General features: G+C 34.7%; 2 long non-coding RNA genes across 2 annotated transcripts; both read left to right on the top strand.

Moving 5' to 3' along the window:
- The first annotated feature begins 7356 nt into the window (after positions 1 to 7356).
- Positions 7357 to 15583, top strand: LOC126881470 (uncharacterized). The gene is made up of 2 exons (XR_007696869.1): positions 7357 to 9350; positions 15439 to 15583. It is a non-coding gene; the product is annotated as an uncharacterized LOC126881470 (long non-coding RNA).
- Positions 11334 to 12675, top strand: LOC126881469 (uncharacterized). Its single transcript, XR_007696868.1, has 2 exons — positions 11334 to 11728; positions 11877 to 12675. It is a non-coding gene; the product is annotated as an uncharacterized LOC126881469 (long non-coding RNA).
- Positions 15584 to 21875: the final 6292 nt, after the last annotated feature.

The following is a 21875-nucleotide window of genomic DNA, read 5'->3' as shown; positions in this document are numbered from 1 at the left end:
GGAACAGTCCTTAAAAGTGATCACATTGTCGAGAAAAGCTTCAACATCAGCGTTAACAGTACCATCAAAGCGAGCAGTACATTTAACGAAGTTTCCTCCTGACGTATGTGTAGGAGTTCTATTAATGTCTCTGATTTGTACCAGAATATCTTCAGATACTTGTTTGTTAGAATTAGCAAGTACCGAAAGCAATGAATTAAATTGATCTTGTGACATTGTTACCATAGCGGGAGCAGAACATTCCCCTGCTGTAGGATTTTTTGAATTACCTTTTGACATTTTACAAAGTATAGCAGATAACCAAATATTACTAAATATGCAACAGACACAGGCAATAAAAGTGATTTTATTGAGAAATCATAATATAATTACATGCAATAAAGTTATTTTATTGAAAAAGGTATATAATTATATGCAATAAAGTTATTTTATTGAAAAGGTTTTATAATTATATGCAATAAAGTTATTTTATTGAAAAGGTTTTATAATTATATGCAATAAAGTTATTTTATTGAAAAGTTATATAATTATATGCAATAAAGTTATTTTATTGAAAAAAGTTATATAATTATATTTTAATTTAAAATCCGAGCAAATACGGTAAAATTTTAAATTTGGCAACAAAATGTTGAAAAAGTTTGAAGAGCTACGAAACAGTGTTAGACATAGGCAACACCGCGCAGAACGACAAGTAAGCGAACATCAATTCGAATAATCGAAATACGAAATCGATTCCCCGTACTCAGATCGTGCATGCAAAATCGATATATACCGGTGAAACATGAAAATCGGCGCAAAATAGATGCCACGCCACGATATGAAAAAGTAGGGTTATTGATTTTAAAATACTACTTACAGCGAAATTCTGGTATTAAAAAGCACTTTAACACTTACGAAACATTGTCTATAATTCCTAGCCACAAAGTTGGGACGCCAATATAAGGGGATGAGGGTTTAGGGTGTGAGAGTTAGGATATATTATAGGGGTTTTGCTCGTACTCGAACTTCAGCTGTAAATAATGGGAAGCACCTTGCACATCGGGGTTGAATAATAATAAGCACAAACTTTACTGTGAGCGGTATAATCACCGAAAGAAATAGAAACAAACTACATTATTAAAACCAATAGTTCAATGGCTTGGAGTACAATCAGGCACTCTTGAAGCAGTCTCCGCCATTTTTGCTGTCAGCCGTCGGGAGAACCTCTGTCACTTGGTCGGCAGGGTTGCCAAGTATAATTCTTGTTACAATGTGCTTTATTTCTTTCCTGTATAGCTTGTTTGCATTCTTCATCGAACTATGTTTCTTCTCTCCGTTGTGTCTTTGTTCCTAGGACTTCTTTCGCTGTGTTTAGTATGATACTGCTTATGGTGTTCCATTGATTTTCTATTGTGGAGTCTGCTCTGTTTTCTTCTAGTAATTTTTCATCCACTGTTCTCTCAAATCTTCCTTGTACCTCAGGGACTTTTAGGTTATCTAAGGTTAGTTTTTCTTGTTTTGGATATTTTTCCTTTACCTATCGACTGATTTTGCATCTAAACCGTGTCTGCACTAGTAGATGGTCTGAGTCACAGCTTGCGCCACGTCTGCTTTTTACATCTAATATACTCGTCGCCATTCTTTTTTCAGTCAGTATATGGTCTATCTGATTTATTGTGTTTCCCTATGTTTCCCTATTACCCCTATGTACTCTTCTTCTTTTCCGATCTTGGCGTTTGTGTCGCCTATCACCATTTTAATGTCGTTTCTTGGTATTGAGTCATAGATTCGTTCTAGATCTTGATAAAAGCAAATACTATGGACGTCCATAGTATTTGATAAAAGGCTACCTTAGTGTCTTCTTCCTGTTCATTTGTGGGACAGTGCACATTTATAAGGGTTATGTTAAAGAAATGCGTTTTTATCCTAAGCTTGCAGATTCTTTCATTGATGGCTTGAAAATCTGTTTCAGGTGCTTCATTTTATTATCTACGATAAAGGCTACTCCAAATTCTTTATTTCCTTCATCTTTACCGCTATACAGTATAGTGTGTGTTTTAGTGTCCCGGCTACGTTTTCCCAACCATTTAGTTTCTTGTACTGCAGTGATTCCTATTTTATATCTTTTCAGTTCGTGTAGAAGGATCCTCTGTGCTCCTGGTCTACTTAGCGTTCTGACATTCCATGTTCCCAGCATAAATTCCATATTCCGTTGCCAAAGTCGTCGTCTTGATATCCGTCCATTCCGAGGCCTATCTGAAGGTTTCGTAGTAGTACTTTTTTACAAGAATAGGTTACTGGCCTATCGCCCAACCCCCTTTTCGGAGGACCATTTCTCCCTTCCTCGTCAGCCCTTACCCTACTTTCCACTGGGGTTGGTTACCCAATCTCCGGTAAAGTTGCTCAGGTTCTCCAGGGTTCACCCGTCGGTGACACCTCCAAGGCTTCTACAATTTGCAAGCCAAATGGATGCTGCAGTGAAGACAAAGGGAAGAAATTCTACACTATGCAATTCACATCCCCGTCTGCAGCTTGGTAAAGTTCCAACGGAAAATGCACCTAGTTACTCTACGGAGTAATACGACTATAAAATAAAAATGTATACCATTTTTATTTAGTTGCAATGCGAAGGCAAAACAATCTTACTTTTCTTACTTCATCTTTCAATTGCCAGATGACGCTAGTCACCTACCCTATTTGTTTCAGTTGCAATGTATGGGAAAGCTCTCGGTGCTGGTCAGTTAGGATATGTATAACAAGCCTACGCTCTCTCCGATGCAGTGGCGGCTCGTGATTTTTACAATAGGGGAGGCTATACCTAACTGTAAAATATCTAGACAAATTTGCACTAGCAAAAAATGCGCCAAAAAATGTAATTTAAGGCCCCATCTTTTGACCATTTTTTATTTACATTTCATAATATCATCCTAATTCATAATTTCATGATATCATATCATTTTAAAAATAGTTAGTCTAATTGTAAAAGTTTAATACCAAAGTTTGTGTCGTTTATTTGTTAACAATTCCATCTATTTGTAAATAGATACCTCGCATATCAAAATAAATACAGATTTAAAGTTTTGCAGTCCATACATAATGAAGCTTCAAATTTTTTAAGATACTCAACTGAATTTTTTAAATTCTAAACGCGGCCTACTGCGAATTCAAAAACACCATAAATTACCGATATTTTACTTTGAGTTAGAGATATCGGAAAAAGTTATTTGAGCAAGTTGTTCCAAATATTATTATAACCCCACATACCAAATTTCATAACAAAATTCGCACTTTTAGATTTTTCATTATGTATTTTTAGTCAGGACCCTAAAATTCGTTGTCCCGAGACGCACGCAACCACGCAACGGAGCCGATAAGCTATTCTGCCTCCCTTGGTATATCTCCGGGCAGCGTGTGATGGCACCGTAGATGCCATTGTTAGGAGACCGGGTCTCCTTAAACGCCTGCTGCGCTGCACGGAGCATTAGCAACGGAGACTGTTGGGCTTCTCGGCTCCGTGCTCCGTTCATGCATCTCGGGATAACCCAGGGTCCTGCCTACAATAATATGTAATAAAACTGAGACGCGATCATGCGTTCTAATGCTAATGTTCCGTACGTATGGATAATTAGTGATAATATGGAATTTACACGTTGTATAATAGTGAGAGTTGTACTTGTTGTTTTCGCGATTCATGATAAACAAAACAGTGTAGAGTGTGTAAAAAATTTATGGGGAGGCTGAGCCTCCCTTGCCTCCTCTAACGAGCCGCCACTGCTCCGATGATATTCCAATAAGAATCGAAAATCGCGATTCAGAGAACTGGATTGCACTCCGTATTCTAATTGAAAAGTAAGATTGTTTTGCCTTCGCATTGCAACTGAAAATGGTATACATTTTTATTTAATACACTCTGAGCTTCGCTGGTGTCGCTCCTAGCGGATTACTAATGCAACTTTTACCGGTAATTTTTAAATTTATTATTTAATTGTTATCGCTTAATTCTTACAACACAAAAAAGTAATTAAATTGCAATCGATTTTTTAAAGATTTTGCTAACCATTTTAACGTTCTATTAATGAAATATTAATTTCTTACTTCGGATACTTTCACAATTATCGTGTAGATGGCGCTTAGATTAATTTATAATTACATATTACAAAATATTAAAAAAACTTAAAATTCAGTATTTAAAACGTAAGTATATTTAAGGTAAAAATATATACCAGAGCTTTGACCAACTAATATTATTTCCTATTAATGTTTTTAATTTCAATGTTTTAAATTAATCACTTTGACATTTATGTCAAATTTCCGGTAAAGGTTTAGATACTTGTCACTACTGGCGCTCGCGACTTTTTAATTATCCCCTCTACCTACGAGCTCACAGCGTATAAGTCGTATTACTCCGTAGAGTAACTAGGTGCATTTTCTGTTGGAACTTTATACCAAGCTGCAGACGGGGATGTGAATTGCATAGTATAGAATTCCTTCCCTTTGTCTTCACTGCAGCATCCATTTGGCTTGCAAATTGTAGAAGTCTTGGAGGTGTCACCAGGAAAATGTACCAATAAGTTTTTCAATTTAAAAATCTTTTAGTAATATTTTTAATATTTTCAATATTATTAATGTTGCTATTAGGATTGAAAAACTTCATCTTTCAATTGGCAAAAGTCCCCTACCCTATTTGTTTCAGTTGCAATGTGTGGGAAAAGCTCTCGGTAGCTGGATTGCACTCCGTATTCTAATTGAAAAGTAAGATTGTTTTGCCTTCACATTGTAACTGAATAAAAATGGTGTACATTTTTATTTTGTAAATGATTATTTTATACAAAAGTAACGATTTGTAACGAATCCTAGAAAGTAACTATAATCAACATCACTACTATTCCTTTGCCTTTGCCCCTACAGTGTAGGCAACCACAACCGCATTAATATCGTTTTTCTTTATAAAATTTTCAATTTTTATTATTTTCAATTAAAGCCAGTTTATTTATAATCCGCAAACGAGGAGCAATTAGGTGATATGGTTATTTAGCAATTTTACGCCTTTTAATACCCAGAAAATGAAAATTTATCCGAAATCTCAACTTTTTATTTGGTTATATCTCGAAAACGGAAAATCCGCAAATGAAATTTCGAATGGAGGGATTTTCTTACGTCAGAAGCAATTATTTTAGATATCCATTACAATACAGATAATACTTTTGCAAATACAGTAGAACCCCGCAAATCCGAACTAATTGGGGGGACAGCCTGTTCGGATTCCGAAAAGTTCGGATTGTCCGAAAGTTAGCCTAAGAAGCTAACGAAGATGATTTTTAAGAGGTTTGAACTGCGCCCGATCCCTTTATGAAACTTTATCCGCACGTTTATGCCTCCAATATTCTAAAGCTGAAAAATATTTAGATCACTGAAATATTAAATCGCTAACGCCAGTAGTTTTGTTTAGTCACGGGACATGGGAATTCGGTTATGTAAAGGATTCATTTAATTTGTAATCTGGATATTGATTACACTATCTTTCTTATCTTTTTCAATATTTTCGTTCATAGTATACCATGGGAAATGTGTGTTATGCACATTCCTTTATTGATTGTGTTTAAGTTTTTATAAGTACATATATGTACTACCTGTATTTATTTTTAATAAATTTCACATGTCCAACTTCCTATTAATTTTACATTGTTAAATTTTCTGGTTCTCTGTACATATAATAAACATGTTTTTAAATTTTTATTTTGAATTTTTAAAAATTTTTTCACTTTCCGTTGGTTCGGATTTGCGGGGTTCTACTGTACAGTTTAGGACCACCAAAATGGAAAATTTTTTTCTTCGGAAAATTTTTAAGCTTTATGATTTTTAGTTTAAACCAGGTCTATTCGTAATCCTCAAACCAGAAGAAATTAAATGATATAGTTATTGTTATTTTTACAGCTTTTAATAAATATCCCGATAATGGAAATATATACTGGCGCTGTCCCGAGAAATTTCATTTTGATATAACTTAAAAATGGAATATCCGCAAATGAAATTTCAAAGGAGGGATTACCTTTAAGCCAGGAGGAGTTATTTTGACTATGGTACATACTACTTTTAGCCTTACAGTTTAGGTTTACCAAAAGTGAAAATTATTCTGGCATTCCTTTGCCCCTACAGTATAGGCAACCAACATTAATATCGTTTTTCCTCTATAACATTTTCAATTTTCACAATTTTCAATTAAAACCAGTTTATTCATAATCCGCAAACGATGTGCAATTTTTTGATATGGTTATTTAGTGACTTTACGGCATTTTATACCCTGAAAATCGACATTTATTTTTAGCGCTGCGCCGAAATCTCCACTTTTGATTTGCTTATATCTCGAAAACGGAAACTCCGCAAATGAAATTTTGAATGGTGCAATTATCCGCAAACGAGGTGCAATTTTTTGAGCTATGGTAGAAGTCAAAATAACGACTTTGAAAAAACCGTTTCGCTAACTTTATGACGCTATTTTTTCATTTATTTGGCGTGAATTCAGTGTCACCAACCTGTGTCCATTTGGCGGGAAGTGGAAGTAGAGCTGTAGAGCTTTTTGTTTATTATTATTTGTTGAGGTTGAGTCTTTCATGTTCATGACAACCTAAAAATTTTGATTGGAAAATGCATATAAGATAAGGGGGTGGGAAAATGGAAATTAGTGGCTTTTTTGCAGTTCTGTCTGTTAGTTTTGCTCTGGCTGGGTCTCTTTTGTTTAAACAATTATGTAAGTATTATAAAAACGTTTTCAATTTTCTGTATTCTTTAGGAAACGAATTATTTATGCATATTATTACCTGTAAATAGTAGTACCTATTTCCTATTTCTTTTGATTTTTAATTGTAAAGAATAGAAAAATTACCATTCATTTTAATTTTTTAGAATCAGCTGAAAGTGGTCTACAAAAAAAACAGGAAGGAAACGTATTATAGCCTTGTTGTGGCTATGAAAGGCAAAAGAAAGATACCTATAAAAAGTGTATTGACTAGTTGGAAGAAACTCCACATTGTCGATGCATAATAAGATATTACTCTATAAACAAATATCAAGACCTAGGAATGGAACCTGGATAATATAGTCATCAAGAAGATAGCAGGAGGTCATGAGCAACAACAACTTCATAAGTATGAGAATATTGAGGAAATCCAGCTCCTCGATATCTACTACTGGACAAACTAGAAGATTGAAGAGGACAAAGCCTTTTGAACTAGTTTGAATGATAGGTGATAGTGAAAAGCAGAGCGTAGTGCTTGTGTGCCTGTGTATGTTAGAATAGTGCACGATCTTGTTAGATTAGATAAGAGACGCTATAGGGTAAGCTCTTCATTTTAAGGAACAGTAGTAATTTAGGTTAAATTAAAATTGCTCATTGGTCAGTTATGACCAGATTGTAATTCTCTGATGTTTGGCAAAAAGGGCTGAAGTCAGAATTGCACATCAATAATGTTTTGATGATTTCTGGACCATAAAAAAAGTGTTGCAGACTTAAACTGTATGTACCAATAAAAAGAGCCGATTTTTCTGGTCCAGAAATCATCAAAACATTATCGATGTGCAATTCTGACTTAAGCCCTTTTTCCCAAACATCAGAGAATTGCAATGTACAATTCAATACAAATGAATCATCATCGTAGTGATGATTATGGAAAAAAATATATATATATAGAAATATATATATTTTGTGCAATAAAAATGTTTATATTTATCAAGGATGTATTATTTGATATGGCCACATATACTTCTGGTATATCGTCGGTGATGTGACAATACCTCCTATCTGCTTTTTCATGAATTTTGTAGGAGACGAAAAACCATTTTTAGGGTCATCTGTTTTCACATGTAAATTTTGACATGTTTTGTAGTAAATAGATAATTGAATTTACTACAAAACATGTCAAAAAATATCATATGAAAACAGGAGGTGACTGTAAAAAAAGTTTTTAGTCTCTCTTACAAAATGGTTAACAGTTAATAGAGAGACAGATAATCGAGGTTCCACTGTATAGTGAAATTTGGACACCCGACACCCCATACAAATTTTATGGGGGTTTTGTTCGTTTAAACCCCCCCCCCCCAAACTTTTGTGTAAGTTACAATTGAATTATTATTGTGGTACTATTAAACACAATGTTTTTAAAACTTTTTTGCCTCTTAGTACTTTTTTGAAGTCAGTTTTTATTGTGATATTTTGAATATTTGTCAAATCCACCACATATTTGTATATGGTTAAGTACGATTGTAGAGACTAATAATATGAAAATTTATTTATGATTTACATTTTTAGGTATATTTTGAACCATTTTAAAAAGAAGCCATATCTTATAAAAAGAGCTTTATCGAAAAAATAGAAAGAGGTAAAAAAGTTTTAAAAACACAGTGTTTAACTAATGGTACCGCAGAAATAATTTAATTGGAACGTACCCAAAAGTTTGGGGGGGTTAAAGGGAACAAAACCCCCATAAAATTTTTATGGGGTGCACAAATTTCACTATAATTTTTCTTTAAGATGTTACTGCAATAATATTGCTTCATGTCCATTTTCAATAAAAAATCTTTAATAGTTTTCGATATATTCGAAAAAATCGAATTTTCATTTTGTATCTTCAAAGGGCTGTAACTTTTTTTGTGTGCATATTTGTACTAAGGTAAGTTAGGTTCATTCAAATTATTTTTGGTCCCAGAATATGTGATTTAATTTACGACCAATCTTTTCGGGACACCCTGTATAATAAATGGGATTAGCTGGCTTAAAAATTCATAATCTACGTTCTGTAGAAAATATACAGTTTTTGGTTTCTTTTTAACTAGATCTTAATATCTAACCAAGCATTTTAAGACCTTTTTATTATTTTTTCGATGATATATTCATGTTTTTAGTTTGTTCAAAATATTCTAGATGATTGTACACTATAATAGATAGCCAACTAAATAAACACAAAAATTTTATTTTTGTTACAGCCTGTATATAAGTTTACCTATATATACAGTGCATTACGCACCACCTTAAAAATTAAGCATTTTTGATGTCTCGAATTTCCTAAACCTGTTGTCCCATCTAAGTGATTTTTTTATAATAATATAGCCTGAGGCTATAGGTTACTGCCTTATGCTTGTCATGCACGGGGAGCTATACTGTAATATATATTATATCACGTCGCTCTCTATAGTAATGAGTGAGCCTGCACATACGGAACCATTAGTTCCCTGTCTGCAGGCTCACTCATTACTATAGAGAGCGATATGATATAATATACATATATTACAGTATAGCTACCAGTGCATGACAAGCTTAAGGATGTAACCTATAGCCTAGGCTATATTATAAAAAAATCACTCAGATGAGACAACAGGTTTAGAAAATTCGAGACATCAAAAATGCCCTATTTTTAAGGTGGTGCGTTAATTTCTTGGAGAAGTGTATTGTAATTTAATGTAAATAATGTAATATCCAATAATTGTAATTTAATATAAGATGTAATATAAGTTCCTTAAAAATATATTTTTTATTTCCCACCATACATTCTCCACAGGTCTAAATATCGATGCTAGACGTCCACCGGAGGTCCTCTCAGGACGTTAGATGGACGTTCGGCAGCAAGACATTGGACCAAACTGGGACATCCTATGAAGGTCCAATTGACATTCACTTAACGTCCCCTCGGACGTTAGGTGGACGTCCATTGGACGTTTGGCAACGTGGCATTTGGACCAAAATAGGACGTCCTGTTAAGGTCCAATTTACGTCCCCTAGGACGTCCGATTAAGGTCCAATGTACGTCCCTTCGGACCTTAAGTGGACGTCCAACAGACATTCGGTAGCGCGACATTTGGACCAAAATAGGGCGTTCCTTGGACGAAAACGGACCTCCCTAAAGTCTGTGAAGGACATCCTTGTGCTATTAGGGATGTAGGTATATAGTATCTTTATTCTATTATATTCTACTCTATTTCAAACCTATTCTATATAAGTATCTACACATTACACCTATTATCATCATCATCATTCTCTTTGCCTTATCCCTATGCAGTGTCGGCTTCCCTAATTGCATTTCTCCACACAATTCTATCTTGAGTCATATCAATGTTAATCCCCTTTACCAACATGTCCTGCCTTATCGTCTTCTTTGGTCTTCCTCTCCTACTCCTTCCAGGAATCTGCACTTCAGCTATTCTTCGTATTGGGTGATTAACGTCTCGATGTTGAACATGACCAAACCATCTTAACCTATGCTCTCTCATTTTGGCATCAATTGGTGCCACACCTAGACTTCCCCTAATATACTCATATCTAATTTTATCCTTCTTTGTCACTCCACTCATCCATCTAAGCATTCTCATTTCCACCACATGCATTCGTTGTTCCGCTTTCTTTTTCACTGCCCAACATTCAGTTCCGCGCATCATAGCCGGTCTTGTGGCTGTTTTATAGAATTTTCCCTTCAGCTTCATTGGAATTTTTCTGTCACAACACACCACTCGCTTCTTTCCACTTCATCCATCCAGCCCTAATTCTACTGCATGCATCTCAATCTATTTCTCCATTACTCTGTAATACCGATCCTAGGTACTTAAAACTATTGCTTTTCACAATCATTTCACCTATTATATTATATTTTACTTTATTCTATACTATATATCTATTCTAATCTATCTATATATTTCATTTAATCTGTTACATTCTACTCTATTCTGTTTTAAATCAAATACTTTATTAGTAAGTATCTACATATATATTACATCTATTCTATTATATTCTACTCTATTCTATTTCAGTTTATTTTATACTATATATCTATTCTAATCTATCTCTCTATTTTATTTATTTTATTAATCTGTTCTATTCTATTCTGTTTCAAATCAAACACTTTACTCAAACAAAGAAACAAACGACATTCAAAAGCTTCTAATAAAAAAATCATTGCATTATTGGTACTACTGAAAATATTGACATTTTTACAACATTTATTCCAAGTTACTTCAATTTTTTTGAGGACAAGAAAATTTTGCTTTCAAGAAATTCACGAATTTATTGGCGTCAAGTTAATAACGAACAAACTTGGATGTCAAATTGTGCTTTGAGAACACGTCAAATTTGGCCTTGAATAACTTGGTCAATTTATTGTTCAATTTATTGTTGATGTAAAGTGCACTTTACAAAACCATGTAATAATTACCACCTGCAGGGCCCAATGTTGATGATTTTTTGATTAGTTTAATATAGGGGCTTAATATACGGGTTAAATATAGAACGAAAATATGCATTGTTTTGGAAAAATTCAAACAAGCTTATATTATTATTTTTCTAAAACGTTTTTTGTTAGTTTATATACATGTTAAGTCCACTTTACATCAACAATAAATTGGACAAGAAATTGACCAAGTTATTCAAGGCCAAATTTGACGTGTAAAAGCACACTTTGACATCTAAGTTTGTTCGTTATAAACTTCACGTGAAGAAATTGATGAAAAAGAAAATTGTTCTATTTTTTCATTTTATTTGGCGTGAATTCAGTGTCACCAACCTGTGTCCATTTGGCGGGAAGTGGAAGTAGAGCTTTTTGTTTATTATTATTTGTTGAGGTTGAGTCTTTCATGTTCATGACAACCTAAAAATTTTGATTGGAAAATGCATATAAGATAAGGGGGTGGAAAAATGGAAATTAGTGGCTTTTTTTGCAGTTGTCTGTTAGTTTTGCTCTGGCTGGGTCTCTTTTGTTTAAACAATTATGTAAGTATTATAAAAACGTTTTCAATTTTCTGTATTCTTTAGGAAACGAATTATTTATGCATATTATTACCTGTAAATAGTAGCACCTATTTCTTTTGATTTTTAATTGTAAAGAATAGAAAAATTACCATTCATTTTAATTTTTTAGAATCAGCTGAAAGTGGTCTACAAAAAAACCAGGAAGGAAACGTATTATAGCCTTGTTGTGGCTATGAAAGGCAAAAGAAAGATACCTATAAAAAGTGTATTGACTAGTTGGAAGAAACTCCAGATAATAAGATATTACTTTATAAACAAATATCAAGACCTAGGAATGGAACCTGGATAATATAGTCATCAAGAAGATAACAGGAAGTCATGAGCAACAACAACTTCATAAGTATGAGAATATTGAGGAAATCCAGCTCCTCATATCTACTACTGGACAAACTAGAAGATTGAAGAGGACAAAGCCTTTTGAACTAGTTTGAGTGATAGTTGATAGTGAAAAGCAGAGCGTAGTGCTTGTGTGCCTGTGTATGTTAGAATAGTGCACGATCTTGTTAGATTAGATAAGAGACGCTATGAGGTAAGCTCTTCATTTTAAGGAACAGTAGTAATTTAGGTTAAATTAAAATTGCTCATTGGTCAGTTATGACCAGATTGTAATTCTCTGATGTTTGTCAAAAAGGGCTTAAGTCAGAATTGCACATCAATAATGTTTTGATGATTTCTGGACCATAAAAAAAGTGTTGCAGACTTAAACTGTATGTACCAATAAAAAGAGCCGATTTTTCTGGTCCAGAAATCATCAAAACGTTATCGATGTGCAATTCTGACTTAAGCCCTTTTTCCCAAACATCAGAGAATTGCAATGTACAATTCAATACAAATGAATCATCATCGTAGTGATGATTATGGAAAAAAATATATGACAAGATTTTGTGCAATAAAAATGTTTATATTTATCAAGGATGTATTATTTGGTATGGCCACATATACTTCTGGTATATCGTCGGTGATGTGACAATACCTCCTATCTGCTTTTTCATGAATTTTGTAGGAGACGAAAAACCATTTTTAGGGTCATCTCTGTTTTCACATGTAAATTTTGACATGTTTTGTAGTAAATAGATAATTGAATTTACTACAAAACATGTCAAAAAATATCATATGAAAACAGGAGGTGACTGTAAAAAAAGTTTTTAGTCTCTCTTACAAAACGGTTAACAGAGGTCACAGTTAATAGAGAGACAGATAATCGAGGTTCCACTGTATAGTGAAATTTGGACACCTGACACCCCATACAAATTTTATGGGGGTTTTGTTCGTTTAAACCCCCCCAAACTTTTGTGTAAGTTACAATTGAATTATTATTGTGGTACTATTAAACACAATGTTTTTAAAACTTTTTTGCCTCAGTACTTTTTTGAAGTCAGTTTTTATCGTGATATTTTGAATATTTGTCAAATCCACCACATATTTGTATATGGTTAAGTACGATTGTATACCCTATTCCACGAACATACGCCTGTTTTGGTTTACTTTGACAACGAATATTTTACTGTGCAAAATAAGAAGAACGAAAGTAAATTGCAAATTACATTGTTGTTTATTGGAATAATTATTAGCGCCATTTACTTTCGTACTTCTTGTGTTGCACAGTAAAATATTCGTTGTCAAAGTAATCCAAAACAGGCGTATGTTCGTGGATTGGCCCATAGAGACTAATAATATGAAAATTTATTTATGATTTACATTTTTAGGTATATTTTGAACCATTTTAAAAAGAAGCCATATCTTGATAAAAAGAGCTTTATCGAAAAAAGAGAAAGAGGTAAAAAAGTTTTAAAAACACAGTGTTTAACTAATGGTACCGCAGAAATAATTTAATTGGAACGTACCCAAAAGTTTGGGGGGGGTTAAAGGGAACAAAACCCCCATAAAATTTTTATGGGGTGCACAAATTTCACTATAATTTTTCTTTAAGATGTTACTGCAATAATATTGCTTCATGTCCATTTTCAATAAAAAATCTTTAATAGTTTTCGATATATTCGAAAAAATCAATTTTCATTTTGTATCTTCAAAGGGCTGTAACTTTTTTTGTGTGCATATTTGTACTAAGGTAAGTTAGGTTCATTCAAATTATTTTTGGTCCCAGAATATGTGATTTAATTTACGACCAATCTTTTCGGGACACCCTGTATAATAAATGGGATTAGCTGGCTTAAAAATTCATAATCTACGTTCTGTAGAAAATGTCCAGTTTTTGGTTTCTTTTTAACTAGATCTTAATATCTAACCAAGCATTTTAAGACCTTTTTATTAATTTTTCGATGATATATTCGTGTTTTTAGTTTGTTCAAAATATTCTAGATGATTGTACACTATAATAGATAGCCAACTAAATAAACACAAAAATTTTATTTTTGTTACAGCCTGTATATAAGTTTACCTATATATACAGTGCATTACGCACCACCTTAAAAATTGGGCATTTTTGATGTCTCGAATTTCCTAAACCTGTTGTCCCATCTAAGTGATTTTTTTATAATAATATAGCCTGAGGCTATAGGTTACTGCCTTACGCTTGTCATGCATGGGGAGCTATACTGTAATATATATTATATCACATCGCTCTCTATAGTAATGAGTAATGAGTGAGCCTGCACATACGGAACCATTAGTTCCCTGTCTGCAGGCTCACTCATTACTATAGAGAGCGATATGATATAATATACATATATTACAGTATAGCTCCCAGTGCATGACAAGCTTAAGGATGTAACCTATAGCCTAGGCCAGCGTTTCCCAAACTTATTTTTCCGTGCCCCGGTTATTTATGAGCTTATCCTTGGTGACCCACTAATTTTTTTGCATACTCTGGTGTGTGTGTGTGTACAAGAAAACATATTTAAATATTTATTATAGTTTTATATATTTTAATAAAGAATCATTAGCTCAAACAAAAATTTAATAATACAAAATAAAAATCAAATACTTTATTAATGAGAAGTATGCAGTTGTTTCTGGTTGACGTTTGGAGGAAAAGATGTTAATTTTAATTTTATCATCAGGTCTGGTTCGACTTTCAAATTGTTCCTATATTTATTTTTGAGGAAAACCAGTGCTGAAAACCCCGCCTCACTCTTATAGGTCGTAACAAAAGGAATCAGAAACTGTATCTCTTTTTCTGCTAAAACTGGGTAGGTACTCCTGTCGGAAAGACAGCCAAAAATCTATCAGTAGTATTTTGTCAAATATGTCTTTGAATGTCCTATCACATGACAGTTCAATTACTGACTCAATATCTAAATCCGGAAGTTCTGTCTCGGATTCTACGTCCATTGTAAATGGATTCTTTATCCATGCTTTGTTGTTCTGGATGGGGAGAAATTATTCCTTTATATTTGCCTCCAGTCCTAGCAGGTGTTCCTTGAAAGCCACTGAAATCTCATCCAGCAATGGATTCGTATACTCTTTTTGTAGTTCTGTTAGCTTTGAAAAAGCTTAGTAATTTCCTGCTTCCTTGCAACGTGTCCACAAATTAAGTTTTTTTGTTGCAGCTTCCACCTTATCTTGTACTACCAAGTGACATGGAAACTGTCTTTAAATAGTTCGGTGACCCGGTATTTTGCTTTCGTGGCCCGGTACCGGGTCGCGACCCACTATTTGGGAAACGCTGGCCTAGGCTATATTATAAAAAAATCACTCAGATGGGACAACAGGTTTAGAAAATTCGAGACATCAAAAGTGCCCTATTTTTAAGGTGGTGCGTTAATTTGTTGGAGAAGTGTATTGTAATTTAATGTAAATAATGTAATATCCAATAATTGTAATTTAATATAAGATGTAATATAAGTTCCTTAAAAACATATTTTTTATTTCCCACCATACATTCTCCACAGGTCTAAATATCGATGCTAGACGTCCACCGGAGGTCCTCTCAGGACGTTAGATGGACGTTCGGCAGCAAGACATTGGACCAAACTGGGACGTCCTATGAAGGTCCAATTGACGTTCACTGAACGTCCCCTCGGACGTTAGGTGGACATCCATTGGACGTTTGGCAACGTGGCATTTGGACCAAAATAGGACGTCGTGTTAAGGTCCAATTTACGTCCCCTAGGACGTCCGATTAAGGTCCAATGTACGTCCCTTCGGACCTTAAGTGGACGTCCAACGGACATTCGGTAGCGCGACATTTGGACCAAAATAGGACGTTCCTTGGACGAAAACGGACCTCCCTAAAGTCCGTGAAGGACACCCTTGTGCTATTAGGGATGTATCTATGTAGGTATATAGTCTCTTTATTCTATTATATTCTACTCTATTTCAAACCTATTCTATATAAGTATCTACACATTACACCTATTATCATCATCATCATTCTCTTTGCCTTATCCCTATGCAGTGTCGGCTTCCCTAATTGCATTTCTCCACACAATTCTATCTTGAGTCATATCAATGCTAATCCCCTTTACCAACATGTCCTGCCTTATCGTCTTCTTTGGTCTTCCTCTCCTACTCCTTCCAGGAATCTGCACTTCAGCTATTCTTCGTATTGGGTGATTAACGTCTCGATGTTGAACATGACCAAACCATCTTAACCTATGCTCTCTCATTTTGGTATCAATTGGTGCCACACCTAGACTTCCCCTAATATACTCATTTCTAATTTTATTCTTCTTTGTCACTCCACTCATCCATCTAAGCATTCTCATTTCCACCACATGCATTCATTGTTCCGCTTTCTTTTTCACTGCCCAACATTCAGTTCCGTGCATCATAGCCGGTCTTATGGCTGTTTTATAGAATTTTCCCTTCAGCTTCATTGGAATTTTTCTGTCACACAACACACCACTCGCTTCTTTCCACTTCATCCATCCAGCCCTAATTCTACTGCATGCATCTCCATCTATTTCTCCATTACTCTGTAATACCCATCCTAGGTACTTAAAACTATTGCTTTTCACCATCATTTCACCTATTATATTATATTTTACTTTATTCTATACTATATATCTATTCTAATCTATCTATATATTTCATTTAATCTGTTACATTCTACTCTATTCTGTTTTAAATCAAATACTTTATTAGTAAGTATCTACATATATATTACATCTATTCTATTATATTCTACTCTATTCTATTTCAAGTTTATTCTATACTATATATCTATTCTAATCTATCTCTCTATTTTATTTATTTTATTAATCTGTTCTATTCTATTCTGTTTCAAATCAAACACTTTACTCAAACAAAGAAACAAACGACATTCAAAAGCTTCTAATAAAAAAATCATTGCATTGGTACTACTGAAAATATTGACATTTTTACAACATTTATTCTAAGTTCCTTCAATTTTTTTGAGGACAAGAAAATTTTGCTTTCAAGAAATTCACGAATTTATTGACGTCAAGTTAATAACGAACAAATATGGATGTCAAATTGTGCTTTGAGAACACGTCAAATTTGGCCTTGAATAACTTGGTCAATTTATTGTTCAATTTATTGTTGATGTAAAGTGCACTTTAGAGTAAAAAGTTCTACTCACAGATTTTTCCGCTAATTGGTTATTAATTGTTTACACAATAACAATTGTTTTGTATAAATAATTTTAAAAATATAGTTAAATTCAGTATTTTACTTTGATCAAATAAGTTTCTATTTTGTTTAATTATGCTGAATCCGAATATTATGGCATTAGATAAAATTTGAAATTTCTTATACAAAAGCTCTTATACAGTAATACTCGTATCTGCATAGCTAGGAACCGTATGGGAAACTTTTTTATTATCAATTTTACAAAAAAAAAGTCATTCTTCATAAAATGCTCTGCATAGTCTAAAATCTACAAATTAACCATCAGATATCAAATTTTATCAATTTTATACGAGGTATGTCAAAAATATGAATTTCGTAAACGAGTAAAGTAGGTATGTACTTTTATATTGCAGAATATCAAAAATTATTATTATGAAAAGTTGTTTGGAATTAAAAACCATGTTTAAATATACAATATTATATCCTTCTAATTAATTTTTTTTTTAATTTTTTCACAAATTACGGATAGGTACTGATCATCATTTTATTACAATTATTATATATTATGATAACTATTTTATTATCAATTTTACGAAAAAAAAAGTTATTCATAAAATGCTCTACCTGGTCTAAAATCTAAGATAAAACCATCAGATCTAATTTTATACGAGGTATATAAAAAAATATGAATTTCGCTTAACAGTTAAGTGCCTTTATAGTTCACAATATTTTAATTAGAAGGATGTAATGGACCATTGAAACATAGTTTTTAATTCCAAACAACTCTTTTTTACTCTTGAGTGAAATACATATTTTTTACATACCTTGTATAAAATGTATAAAATTTGATATAATAATAATAATTTAATATATAATAATAAAATATAATAATAAATAGCGTTTCCTGTGGGAGTTTTTTGTCAGTTCTTCTATCAGGCGCGGCCCCCTGCGAATGGGGGATGCTTTCTGGGTATTCGTAGTGCCCATACCCAGAGAGTAGCAGGGATACTTGCCGTGGAACAAAAACTGACACCTGGCAGTAGGTATAAAATGCACACCCATGAGAATGGAGATTAATAATTTATGTTTAGGATCGCTGCCTGGGGATCGACAGGGCACGTCTGGAGCCGGCGCTGGACGTGACAGCATGCGGAACGTCGGTGGCAGGGTGTTGAGGAGGCGGGCCCCTGTCATACAATCAGCTACAGCCCAACCACAACCACAACCACAAGCGAGCCAAACAACAACAAGAGCTCCACCTGCCGAAGGTGCTGCGCTGGAACATCAGCCGGCGCTCACTCAAACAGGACGACCGAGGCAGCGCATGAAATGGACTGTGTCCATTAATGAAAACATTTTGCTACCGACAACAGCTGTATGCCGAATTTTGCAGGACGTACCCAGATATTCAAGTATCGGAGCAACGAGTATCTGACCAATACCGGGTAATTATAAGAAACAACCTTATCCCGGAGACTAGACGCAATACCATCAGAAGCGAAGTCGAATGGGAGATTCATAACAATGTAGATTGAAGATTAAGTCCCTGTTGAAGTTCATGAGCAGATTCCTGAGCTTGCCATACAAGAAACCCAACCTGACAATACAGAGCAGGAAAACAACGAGTTACGTGATAATCTAGTAAGCGACATGGCGCGTGCGGTACAGGAGTTTAATGGAACAAACCCACTTAGCAGACCACCGCTACCATGAATAAACTCTTGTAAGAAACTAGGGAAGCTGTTACAAATTGTGAACACTGAAGTCCTACCCAATTATGTCGTAGAAGCAGACACATTAGAATATTTGCACATGCTTATCTACTCTGCAGCAACAGCAATTGCTAATGTAATGAGCATTAAGATCAGAACACGACGGGGTACTAACAACGGAAGGACTGGTAACAGAATTGCACCCTGGGAAAAAAGACTGCTCGGAAAGATTGAATTACTGCGTAGGGATATTGGTCAAGTCACCGAATATATACGAGGTGTAAGAAGTAGAAAAGTCATCAGGAGAGCTGAAGAAATAATACGGAGTACTGCAAGACACTCAAGATATGATCCAGAAAACAACACAGCCCAACAGTGCCTGGATACATTAAAACAAAAACTCTCCATTTATTCAGGACGACTAAGAAGGTACAAAATGAGTAACAACCGAAAATCCGACAATGCCCTTTTTGAGACTGCTGAGAAAGCCTTCTACTGAAAACTCAATTTCACCGTAATAAACCACCGTAATCGGGAAATCAACTTTCCACACCAGCTGGTCTTAACAAGAATGCTGGATGGATAGAAGATACGACACAGAACTGCCAACACTACACTACTACTCTCTACGAACCCTTCACCACTGAAGAAGTCTCAAATATCATCAAAGAGCTTCATAACTGGAAATCTCCTGGACCAGACGGAGTTCAAAACTTCTGGCTTAATAAGTTTTGGAGTGTTCATGATTGCTTATCAACACTTATTAATAATGTTATTTCTAATCCGCAGGAAACACCATTATTTCTAACTCAGGGATCCACTTATTTAATACCGAAGGATCAAAATAACACCCAAGATCCAGCCAAATATCGCCCAATTACTTGTCTTCCAACTTTGTATAAATTGGTCACATCCTGTGTAGCCCGGCGTATCTACCAACACTGTGCTCTGAACAATATCATAGAGCCTCAACAGAAAGGATGCGCTAAGGGTTCCATGGGTTGCAAAGAACAACTTATCATCGACTCAGTCATTTCTAATCAAGCATATTCCAAAAAGAGGAACCTATTTACTGCCTTCATTGATTACTAGATTACATTGATAGACTAGAATTCACCTTCAAATGCCTGGTGAAAATAACATCGAAACTGAAAATATCGCAATCAGCCGGGGCCTGTTTCAAGGAGATTCGTTGAGTCCACTGTGGTTCTGTCTAGCTATGAACCCACTATCTCAGCTATTGAACTCCACAGACGCAGGTTTTAGCATCAAAAATAACAACAATGTGGTGGCGAAGCTTAATCATTTATTGTACATGGATGATTTGAAATTAATGGCTTTCACTCGAAACCAACTCGATGAGATGCTAAAAATTGTAGAATCCTTTTCAAATGACATTAGTATGCACTTCGGACTAGACAAGTGCCGTGTTTTAAATATAGTCAGAGGAAAAGTACAACCCGGAGGATTCGATATGCAAAATGGCCAGAAGATCGAGGCCATGGGTGAAAACGATATGTATAAATATCTTGGAGTAACTTCGTTCACACCTTAACAGTAGAAATTTGTTTAAGGCACTAAACACCTACGCATGTTCCGCGCTTAGCTATTCGTTTGGCATTGTTAAGTGGACAAAAACGGACATAGAGAATCTTCAGCGAAAAGTAAGAACACACCTCACAAAGGCACAAAAACACCACCCTAAAAGTGCAGTAGACAGAACGACATTACCACGGAATCTAGGAGGAAGGGGACTTATGGATATAGGTGAGCAATTAGATAAACAAATTGCTAATTTAAGAACTTATTTTCAGATGCAAGCTGAGATATCTACTCTACATCGCGCTATCTGCGCAGTAGATGACACAACACCGATCAAACTGAGGGAACCAGAAATGCGCATAAACCACCTCACTAAAGACGAAAAATGCGCACCTGGATGGGTAAACCTCTGCACGGGCGACATCCCAATGAGGTCAGCCAAGACTATGTCGACAATACAGCGTCGAACTATTGGTTGACATCAGGAAAGATGTTCCCTGAAACGGAGGGTTCATTACTGGCCATTCAGGATCAGGCTATACCAACCAGAAATAACCTGAAATATATCGTCAAAGACCCTCAGGTTCAAAACGACAGATTTTTTTAACTCCTTTATTCTGCAATCTATCAGTAATGACAATAAGCGTCTTTGTTGATAAATGATTATGACATGTACAGGATGCTTCATTAAGCATCCTGTTTTATAATGTAGCTATTGCTAACTTTGTGGCATTACCTCTAATATTTACAATGTTACTATTTACAAAAATATGTATATTACTAATTACTTAAACCTATTAATTAAGTCTCCGTAAGTCTTCAAACAAGCGCTTGGCTAACTCGTTAGGATGTTCAGACACTCTTTCGCGATATGTTGCACTATATTCACTTATCACTTCTTGCACTGTTGGAATTGCTAAGTCTCGTTGGATCACGTAGTTGGATACGTAGTATGGAGCATCAAGAATCAGCCTTATCGTCTTGTTTTGGAACCTCTGTTTTATATTTAGGTTGCTATTAGAAGCTGCTCCCCAGAGCTGGATACCGTAGGTCCAAATGGGCTTTATAATGGCTTTGTAGACCAGTAGTTTGTTTTCTAGAGACAACTTCGAGTTTCTGCCGATAATCCAATATAGACGGCTTAGCTTTAGTCCTAACTGTTTGCGTTTAGTGAAAATATGTTTTCGCCATGTTAGTTTTCTGTCTAGGTGGATTTCCAAGTATTTTACATCTTCGGCTTGAAGGTAAATTGTTGTTGTTAAGTTGTACTGGTGGGCAAGTTTCTTTACGGAGTGTAAATGTTACATGTGTAGATTTTAGTTCGTTAGCTTTCATGCGCCATTTCGACATCCATTTTTGTA

This window comes from Diabrotica virgifera, chromosome 3 (genome assembly GCF_917563875.1).
Source record: "Diabrotica virgifera virgifera chromosome 3, PGI_DIABVI_V3a".
Classification (NCBI taxonomy): domain Eukaryota; kingdom Metazoa; phylum Arthropoda; class Insecta; order Coleoptera; family Chrysomelidae; genus Diabrotica; species Diabrotica virgifera.
The sequence above is the reverse complement of the archived record's forward strand: the minus strand, read 5'-3'. Positions and strand labels throughout refer to the sequence as shown.